Here is an 11,043-nt window from a genome sequence, read left to right as displayed (position 1 = left end):
GTTATTTGTTACAATGCAGTGAGGCTAAATCAGGGTAAATTAGTTTGTATGGCAAGATGCCAGGGGTTGAGTAATTTGATTTACCCCTATCTCATTAAAGCGGACTTCTACACACACAATGGAAGGCTTGTTGTCTTCGAATGCTGATTCTGCTGTGCACGTGACTCGGGTCAGTGGCAGGTGCCTGGGGCTATGTCTCACTTTTCCACTGCATAGTTTGCTCGATTTGCTAGTAGTGAGGCACCGAGGGCAGCAACGTCATGTTCACATCCTGGAGCCTCGGGGATGGGCTAGTTAGTGCGTAGAAAGTTTCCGCGCTGCTCGGCAACAAGGAGCGGCGTAAGGGGCGTCACTGTGCCCTGCCTCACCCTGGCCGGTGCCCCTTACGTGTGAGTTGGGGCTGGGCAGGTAATTTAGGAGGTTTGAAAGGACATCCGACAGCACCTCCGGCCCATTCTTGGCACCATACTGACGAGACGTGTCCCAGTAACACCAAGCCAAGAACCCCCTCGAAGCGGGCGTGAGCCCAGCAACGCACAACGCGAACCACGGCACTTCTTGACAAGAAACTTAAAAATAACTTCAGTAACGCGACGGATCTGGCGTTAATTGCTATAGACCCGCGAAACAAAGCAACATTAATCTACAGTGGCATTTAACCAGCTAGAGCCGCGGGAGCTCGACCACGTCAGCGCAGGACAGGTAAGACTGGTAGCTGGGTTCCACGTTCGAAGGATGGTGGGAAGGTTAGGAATAGCGGGACGCCGAGAAGGATAAGGGAATAACATAAAAACGAGAGAAAAAAAGAAGGGGGGGGGGGGGAATACCGCACTCCCTTACATGTGTTTTTCTTCTTTTCTTTTAGCAGGTTCCATCTTTTTTCTCCTGCAGCTTTCCCTCGCCACCTTGCTGCAAGTTTACATTCTCGTGTACGTTTCCACCCCTGTCCCTAGCAGATTTCCACACTCTTTCTCTTACAGGTCTCATTCTGCATCCTGTTTCAAATCCTTTTCATTCTGCAGCTCGCATCGGTTTCCTTCTGTAGATTCCATCCTATTCCTCCTCCTGGGCTATTTAATCCTTCAGTCGGTTTCTCACATCACTTCTCTATTTGTTTTCATCTTCTGCCTGTAAATGTCCACTCTACTGACCATTGCAGACGTCCACGCTGCTCTCCAGGCACGTGTCCACCTCCCTTCACCTGGTTTCACTTTTCTTCCTGCATAGTTCCAACTCCTCCTTCCTGCACTGGCCTTTAACCGACCTCTGGCAGATTGTGCGCCCTTCGTTCCATGTTTATTTTCTTTTTGTGCAGGGGCATTTGTGAAACAGGCATCAAGCTGGAGAAGCAACGGGGCGCTTTACACAGGGTGGGAGAGTGGGGTAGGCAATCAAGCAATGTGCCTGGGGTACAGATGTACCAAGGTATCTTGCATGGATTGGATTTTGAATTGTTTGCAAGAGAACAGGGAGATGGGGAGCACAGGGATCCAGTGTTGGTTCATCGAGGTTCCATAATGAGCATTACTATTGTATTGTATTGTAATTGCATTTATATAGCGCTTAGTAACCCTGACGAGGCGTCAAGGGGCTTTTTTTCCCAAGTAACACACTACTCCGGAACCCATAAAGGTTTATTGTTGAGTTAGTATAGTGAAATATGAAAGTAATTTGAGTGGTGGGTAACGATGAGCTGTCTGGGGAGGGGGCAAGGCTGCTGGCGAGAGTTAGGATGTTGTACGTTGTGTGAGCGAAGTTTGAGAGATTTGTCTGTGTGCTACGTGAAAACACAGACCAAAAAACACAGGAGCAGCTAAAACGTAGTGACAACTACTGGGCAAATTTACAACCATGCACAAATGCATCCTTCAAAAATGTTAGCATGTTTGAAGTTCCTAAATCCCATCACTTTGTACCTGTTGGAGGACTGGATCAATGTACTATTTAGACTTCAGTCATTGCATATTTGGGTTAAGTTCTTGCTAGGAGTTTAAGGGCCTGCCATATTTGTGCTGGAAGAAATGTATGTACAATAGATATGTTGGCAGTTGATACCTTTGAATCTGTGTTTACAGATTGTATTGTAATTGTAATTGTATTTATATAGTGCTTACAGCCCCTGATGTGGCGTCAAAGCGCTTTCTCGGCGAGTAGTACGCTCGCACCTTAAAGGATGGGTGGTGAATTAGTATAGTGAAATATGAAAGTGATTTGAGTGGTGGAGATATTAGTCAGTTATTTGGATTGAGAAGGACAGTGACGGGATAGAAGAGGGAAAAAAAGGTTTGCATTTATATACAGCTTGCTACCCCTGATGGGTGTTGAAGCACTTTTTTGGCGAGTAGCACGCTACTTCGGAACTCATAAAGGATTAGTGGTGAATTAGTATCGTGAAATATGAACGTAATTTGAGTGGTGGATAGGTTAGTCAGTTATTTGGATTGAGAAGGATAGGGGAGGGATAGAGAAGGGAAAAGTTTTGCATTTATATAGCACTTGCTACCCCTGATGGGGTGTTGAAGCGCTTTTTTGGTGAGTAGCTTTGGCGAGTAGCACGCTACTTGGCAACCCATAAAGGATTAGTGGTGAATTAGTATAGGGAAAGATGAAAGTAATTTGAGTGATGGATATGTTAGTCGGTTATTTGGATTGGGAAGGATAGTGGATGGATAGAGAAGGGAAAAAGGTTTGCATTTATATAGCGCTTGCTACCCCTGAGGGGTGTTGAAGCGCTTTTTTGGCAAGTAGCACGCTACTTCAGAACCCATAAAGGATTATTGGTGAATTAGTATAGTGAAATAAGTAAGTAATTTGAGTGGGGGATATGTTAGTCAGATGACAGCCTTATTTGTGCACCTTCTCTTTCTCAGATCTGTAGATTTCTAGCTTGCACAGGGGTCTCTGTCATGCTAAGGGCTTTGAATAGGGATTCAAATGTTTTGAAGAGAATTAGGGCTGAACTGGAAGCTAGAGGAGTGTGCTTAGGTCTGATATACTTGTATTTGATGGAATAATTTGAGCTGCAGCATGAAGAAATCCCATATTGGGGGATGTGAAGAATTCTGGCAGACACGTGAGAAGCATGCTGCTGCAACCTGTTTTCAGGAATATGAGATCCTAGATTTTGTGGTGAAAGTTAATGGGTGGGACATACAATATTTTTTGAGCAAATCACATTGGTACAAGATGGTTTCACATCTGTGCAAACCCAAGTGATTTGGTTCAGGGTTTGAAGGTGGGGGAGAAGTTGTTGAGTTTCTTGTTGACAAGTCACATCTAGATATCCTAGGTTTATTTACCGTAGGAGAGTAGAATGAGCCCAGTTTTTGTGGGTCTGACTTTGAGGTACATTGACTACATCCTTGATTGAGTTGTGGCAAGGAAGACATGAAGGTAAAGCTCTGTTACATGTCTTGGGTGTCATCTTTTGTTTAGAGGAGAATGTCTAAGCACTTTACCCGCTATTCCCCCACAAGACAGTTGCGTTCTTCTAACGCCAGTCTGTTGGTTCAACCTAGATTCAAACGATCAAGGATGGGCGGAAGGGCCTTCAGTGTGGTGGGTGCTCGGATGTGGAACGAGCTCCCTCAGGGGATTAGACAGATGAACTCGCTAATGGAATTCAGAAAGAGCCTTAAGACCTGTCTCTTTCCAGTAGCCTGATGGCCCCCTGATCGACCCCCCTCAGCATTGGTGATTCCATTCTGTCCATGCGCCTGGATACCCGCAGGGTCACAGCCTGCGCTTTATAAATTTCAATACAATACAATACAATACTTCACAGAAACCATTACAAAACTGAATAAGGAATAGCCTCCACTCACCACACATACCTAAACACCAGCAAAGGGGTACACAATACCCAACATTTATTTCTGCAGTTCGATTGATGGCCTTCCAGGAACTGCATGATAGGGCACCTATATATAGAATGTGCTGTGGTGCCAGCACAATGATGGTTGGCACTATATAAAATAGAGTAACATAAGTTAACATGTAGAAGTTGAAAACAAAATTGTGGAGTTAAGAGTTAAAATGGAGCTGGGAATCCAGAAGTAATTGATTGATTGGGCAGGGAAATAGGATGTTCCCATTAGAAGGATTTGTGAGATTCCTTCAAGGAAAGAGACAACCAGAACTGATTCCCAGTATATCCACGCAGGCAACAAGAGTTATGTGAAGGAAGGAGTGGTCCAGTGTGTGTGTAGACATGATGCAAAAATGTATCAAAGCAAGTGGGCATGGTGGATTGTAATGTATTTTGGGGTTTCATTTTCATTGGATGATGAGGTTTCCAATGGCACAACGCAGCCAGACACCCAATCATTATTCAGGAGGCTATGTGTGTCCCAACGTACTTCAATTTGATTAACAATTGCCTTTTCAGTTTTTTTACCTTGAACGGGAGATGAATTATGGCTTAGGAATTTCTGTGGTGAGAAGACTTTGACTTTTTTAGGAGTGGGGGGTCTACTGTGGAGGCAATAATGATGAGGATTAGAGGGTTGATGGCTTCTATTATGAGGATTAGATCATGGGTGAGTAAAGACGTCATTCATATGACGTGTCTTGGCAGGAGAAAGTATAGCATAGAAGCGGTGTTTATAACGTGTTGCCTTCACCCTAGGGTCCCTTGGTTCTGGGGATTAAGGAGAGGAGTGGTTATTAAGATGGTTGCGAAAAGAGAAAAGTTTTGAGTTTCTTCATAAACAATTGTTGGGAGGTGGTAATTTTCAGTTCAAGTTGCAGTTTAATCAGTTAGCCTAGGTTTGGAAAATGCTTTTCCTCCATAGGAGGCGTTTTTTGTGGAACTGAACAAGATAATCAGAGGATGATAAATAAGATCATTCATATCTGTGTCTGGGAGTGTGTAGTAATCTTACTCTTTAAACACCCAGGACTGTTACCATGCCAGCATTTGTGAATTAGACATAGAGTTTAAAAGTGTATTCTGTTGTGTTTAGGTAGCCAATGCAATTGTAGAGAATGAGCTTAGATGAGGCAAAACAGGGAGCAGAGACCAGCAGTCGTGCTGCCTGTTTTTTGAATGGATTGAACACGGTGAATAAGATATTTAGAGATGCCAAGGTACAAAAAGTTGCAGTGTTATAATATAGAGGCAGTTATTGCCACAACGACAGATCTTCTGCCATCAGATGAGAGGTGATGCAGATTCTGCTTGAGTTTATACACATATATTGAAGAGGAGGAGACCACGACCAGTGCCTGGGAAAACATTGTCGGTTGGGCACCTATTTGTATGCCTAAACGTTTAACGTAAGGCCTAGGAGGTGAAAAAGATCCAAGTGTAGAAGGTCATGTTTTTGATGCCCAGATTTATGGGTCATTGCCTACCATAAGAATTTCAGTTTTTTAGAAATTGATCTCAATTGAGGTCCATTCAGTTCATCACGCTGCACAGGCAATTTGTAAGCGTGCCAGGTGTAGCACTGCCTCCTTAAAGGCAGAAGATTAGTTGCCAATCATCAGAGCATGTAAAAAAGTTGTAACTAACATTTCTTATGTTGTGAGGCAGATGAAGGACATAGTTGTTGAATGGGTATGATATAAAAATGAGCCTTAGGGAACTCCTCAATGGGTAGTAGAAGAATGTGAAATGAAACTGTTTAGGTGAACTTTTTGAGATCTGTTAGCAAGGAAAGAGGTGACTCAATGAAGGACCGTTCCCTCGATACTTAGTAGTTGAGTCTGGAAATAGGTAAATTGTGTTCAACTGTGTCAAATGCAGGTGACAGGCGGATTAAGATCAGGGAATATCCTATTACTTACCGGTAATCTTCATTACTTCGGGTCCCGTTGTCCTCGTCCCCTTCATATTAACAAGTGAGATCATCTATCGCACCAACACAAAAAAGAACAAAGGAATGCAGGTACCACCCCTCCCCCTCCCACTGGGAGTACATAACCGTACCCTTCCCAGAATTCCTCTTGTTCTTTTTTCTGTCTGCCGACAGTATGAAGGATGTGCTGGAGGCTCCTGGTACTTACCATTTCTGATGCTGGGCGGCGGGGACGTCGCTGTTCTCTTGACTCCCTCCCTGCTGGGCTTGGGGGGTGTCATGCTGGCTCCTCTGCCCTCCTGTGTCCTCATTCTTTGGGGGAGACTTGGTTTGGAGCCTTTATCCTGCTGGCTGGGCAGTCGAGCAGGGTGTGGAGTCTGCGCCGCGCCTCCCGGGTTGCCGGGCAAGTCGGGTGCGGCGGTTCCAGATCTGCTTCTTCGGCGGTACTCAGGGACCGGGTTGCTTCCTGGACCAGCCATTGCCTGACTTCTGCGATGTTGGGAGAGGAAGTCAGGCATTGCGGTGCTGTGCGGCTGTGACCCTGGTGATTGCCGGCCTGCTTGTAAATACTGCGCAGCGGTTTTCTGCCTTTTTTAAGGCCAGCCTCGTGATTTCTGGGTATAAATGTGAGTTCCTGGGCTCGGGGTTCGACTTTTTGTCTGGATGCACTGTGCGTCTTCATTGGTGTCACCTGTGGGATTCCTCATTCCAGGCATCTGCTTCGCCTTTTTCCCTGTTCCTTGCTTGTCATTGCGGGCGCACTCCAGTGTTTGGCTGAAGACTGTTTCTGGTTAGTTCTGGTGTCTTGCTGGTCAGGGTGTGCTGTTTTTGCTCCCTGGTCATTTCCTGCTGCCAGGCCCTGTGAGCATGGGTAAACATTCACAAAAGAGCAGGCATGTGGAGTATTCCTCCTCTTCTTCTTCTGGGTCTTCTTCCTCGTCCTCTCCTGCGCGCTCCAAGCGTCGTAAGGAGGGTGATGATGCCAGAATTAAACGTTTGATTAAAGAGACCTTGCTGGAGATGGGTGGTGCTCCCTGGTCCAAGAGCTTTGTATGTGCTCCACTTTCTCATTCTTCTGACTTGGAGTACGAGAGTATAGGGGGTGAGGAACATAAGGGTAAATACACTGACATGGATATGTTGCCGGATTCGTTGAAACATGTCAAGTCCAATATGGGGTTTCCTTGGGATGATGCTCCCAGCACTTCTGGGGGTTCCTTGCTTCGCCAGTTTGAAAGCTCTGCTACAGTGAACGTTCTGGTCCATCCCTACATCCATGAGGTTCTTAAACGGGAGTGGAAGGACCCTGATCGCATTATGCATCCCCGGTTGATGGCCAAACTCTACCCTCTTCAGGATATGGCTATGGACTTGCCTGACTCCATTCCTATCAATTCTTTTGTGGCCAGTCTGGTGGGTCGTACATCGTTGGCTGAGGAGGCGGTGGTCAGGGATCCCGTGGATAAGAAGGTGGACGCTTCACTCCAGGAATGTAGCTAGTTGGTGGACTACAGCACTATTCCAGATTTTGCTAGTTCAGGAAGGTGTGTAACTTCAACAATAACAAGACATGAGGACTGGGCTTAAATTATGCTTTTTAAGAATGAGTTTGACGGTTTTCTGCTTCAGTTCAGTAGGGACTATACCTGTCCATAGGGATAAATTGATAATCCTGAAAATAGCTTTACATATGTCAGGGATGTCATGTTATAACAGTTTTAAAGGGAGTACCTCATTTAAGTTGTAAATAAATTGGTACAGATCCACAAGAGGTAATTTATGGAAATATTTCTAGTAGAAGTGGAGAGTGCAATATGGTTTCAAATTGAGGGTAAAAGCGGCAGGAGATACTTTGGTACGTGAGCATAATAAATTCATTATATCGACAAAATATTGGGTTTGATCATTAGAAAACTGCTCAAAATTAGGAAGCTGGAGAGACAGATTAGATTCTGTGGTTAATTTATTGAGGATCTTAAAAGGTTCTTTTTATTTGTTTTTAGCAATAGCTATTCATGCTGAATACAGTTTTATCTGAGTTGTTTGAATTTTTATTGTTGGCTTATTTTTGTATTGCAGTTCAAGTTTGTGGGAATAGCGGGTCCTCCAGTCAGTCTGACTTCCTACTTTAGTTTTGAACGTGTTGTATTAGACCAATTGGAAGATTTAAGTTTGTCTTTTTTGTTTTTGCTTATTGACAAGGGCAAGGGAATTGGCTATTGGTATTGACCATAGCACGTCCTTTCAATAATTTGACCTGGCAGTTAAACAAGGGGAAGAGGAGAATAATTTTCACAGAAGGGTTGGGTCTGCTCCTTGCCATGGTCTTCTAAGAGTATTGGTTTTAAGGGATGGTTTGAGTTAATAAATTATACAACTGTATAATAGTCACAGCATTGAAGACAGGAGCGGGTGCAGGATGAAGCCTACAGAGAGGCAGAACAAGGGATGAACGGGGGCCCCAAAGTTATAACTAATGATTTTTGCACCAGATGTTATTGATTGTTTCAATAATTAATTTGTTGATCGCTATTAATTAATCTTGTAGTTCAGTTCAAACAAAAGTTTATTTGGACCAATTAGTCCTTAAACACCTAAAATATCTATAAATACAATCTCATATAAAACATATCTGAATAAAATCTAAAATCAAATACATACTTGTACAATTCATTAGTCATTCCACCATTCTATTTAAAATACCAATTGTTATAAATATATATCTATGAAAGAGATTTCAATTCTATACACCTTTAAGGATTTTAAAAAACGTTTTGAATGAACATCCCAATGGCACATGTTATTTACAAATTTTCCATTTCAGTTAAAAGATCTATGGCAGGTGTTAACTCCAATTCTTAGCCTTAATAATTCTCTTCTAATCCAATGGCAAGGGAGAACATCAATATATGGGAAATTTTGTTAATTTTGCCATGCATTAGCCATGAAGCGTACAGATTTTTTCTTCATGAGATATTGTTGATCAAGTTTGTGAGAGATTTCTCTCCCTTGAACCCTGAGTTCCTTCTTTTTATATCTCGATCTGTAGATTCTGTGGGTTCCCATGTCCCCTTTGCACAATTCAGCTCACTCTGCAAAATCTAATTTCTACACCACTGTGATATTTTATGCACTTCCCCACAGCCCAGGCGCTGCCAGAATCTTAATAGCGCCATCCATGACATTATATCCCATGAGATCATCCCGGTTTCCAGTCTTACTGCCTGGACCATTGAAGACGTGGGCAATGATAATACATTTTTTAGACATTTCCCTTCATCAACATCCCACCTATTTTTACCTCTCAAATATAACAATTCTGCACCATATTGAAACTGTGGTGGTATCATGCCTGCATAAGCTTTTAAAACCGGTCTGTCAGACATATCTCCATAGTCTCTGTTACATTTTTTCAATCCACTGATTGAAGCAAGAACCCTTACTCTTAGTGCATCTAGGTGAGTGTGCCACTTAAAATTTTCCTCAAACCACATCCCTAGATAGTTACATTCAGTTACCTTTTACAGCTTTGTGGGACCCAAAAACCAACCAAACCTTATTGCTCGTTTACCAAAGCTCAGTACCTTTGTCTTTTCCATATTTAATACCAATTCTTTTTGTGTGCATTATTCATTAAATACATTTAGCTTTCTTTGCAGGCCTATCTCGGTTTGATCTATTATTACAATATCGTCTGCATACAATAAACACGCAATATGTTTCCCATCTAGCTTAGGGCTGGCACCCCTCGCATCACCCAAGACTGAAGGTAAATCGGCTATAAATAAGGCGTGAAATAGGGGCGCCAAAACACCCCCTGTCTTAACCTATTTCCAATTGGGATTTTCTGCAATGGGGTCCCCTCTGTATCCAGAATTACCTGCGCCCAATTACGGGTATGTAACGCTTGTAATATCAACAACTCTTTGGGGATGTTGTATCTAATCAGCATCTCCCACAACTTTTTACGGTCCACTAAATCAAATGCTGTACGGATGTCTACAAAGTAGCAGAACAACTGCCCCTCTGCTCTATAGAAGTCCACGCAATGAACCAGAGCGCAAAACAGTGATCAACTGTGGAGTGGCCCTCCTTAAAACCCCCCTGTCCGGGGGCAAAAGATTAATCTGGTAGTGTGTAATCAAAGGTGCCTCAATGCATTTTGGCATCGTATCCTTGGTGAGTTTTTTTGTCTCTTTTTTATAGTTTTCTGCTTGTGAAATCTGTGCTGCTTTAAATAGTCCTTTCATTGCCATCAAATACTGATGCCATCTGCCAATAGAGTATGGAGCTTCTCCCACCATCAATTTGGTGTTCCAAACCTCTGTACGCCTATGTGTTGGTGATGTCTCTGCACAGCGAGTTACATATATAGCTCCACCCCTTTTCAATGCTGGTCATGGTGCGAAGCAGGAATGCGTGCCACTAGATGAAGCGACATTTCGCAGTATCTTCCTTGCCCGCTAATGTTTGGGAACACAATTGCAGCCTTTTGGGGCACTCTGAAGGTTTTGCTGACTAAGCAGTACAGCTCAAGTAATCTGTGTACTTTTGCCATCTTCATTTGATCAGCAGAGCAATAATTTCCCATCAGCTCCTTCCCCTTCAGCGCGGCGCGGATTTCCGCGCGGTGCTGAAGGTTCTGAGCGCGGGTGGGGCCATGACGGAGCGGTTCCGTCATGCGCACAGCGCAACCGACGATCATGACGGAACCGCTCCGTCATGAGCGTCGAAGGGGTTAAACCTATGATATGGAATATACATCATGCCTCTCCCAGTGCAAGAGGCCTTTTCCAGGGTGATATATTTGGTTAATATTAAACATGTATAAACTGCATACTCTGGACCTGATGCTGCAAGGCCTTTTGTAGTGGCAAAGGCTGTAATAGTCGAAATCACAGGCTTTGGGGGCCCTAAAGAGGTACACTGCAATGTATTAAAGCCACAGTTCAATTCAGAGGTGTCTTTCAGACTCGCAAAATGCACTATGCAACCAATAACGATTAGTAAAGTAAAGGGGATGTAGAACCAATACTCCCCTGTTGTGCTCTTCACTCTGAAATGTATCCGTGGTTTGTGGCCACAACTGAGCCACTTCAAAGATGGTATGAAGTCGTGGAGCAGACGATTCATCACCCCCCTTTATCAGCCCCCTAATAGTATGGGGCTTCGGCATGACAGCAGCTGCCGCAGTCCAGGACTTCACGGTTTTCAGTTCAATCCAGAGAACGATTAATTTTTT

At 43.7% G+C, this 11,043-nt stretch overlaps 1 protein-coding gene across 1 annotated transcript in view; it reads left to right on the top strand.

Moving 5' to 3' along the window:
• The first annotated feature begins 266 nt into the window (after positions 1–266).
• The window catches only part of LOC146798535 (UTP--glucose-1-phosphate uridylyltransferase-like), an 81,675-nt gene continuing 70,898 nt past the window's right edge, over positions 267–11,043 (top strand). The window contains exon 1 of the mRNA XM_085625823.1: positions 267–702. The gene's annotated coding sequence lies outside the window, so the exon portion shown is untranslated. The remainder of the gene's footprint in view (positions 703–11,043) is intronic.

Source organism: Triturus cristatus, chromosome 9, assembly GCF_964204655.1.
Source record: "Triturus cristatus chromosome 9, aTriCri1.1, whole genome shotgun sequence".
NCBI classification, from domain to species: domain Eukaryota; kingdom Metazoa; phylum Chordata; class Amphibia; order Caudata; family Salamandridae; genus Triturus; species Triturus cristatus.
The sequence above is the reverse complement of the archived record's forward strand: the minus strand, read 5'-3'. Positions and strand labels throughout refer to the sequence as shown.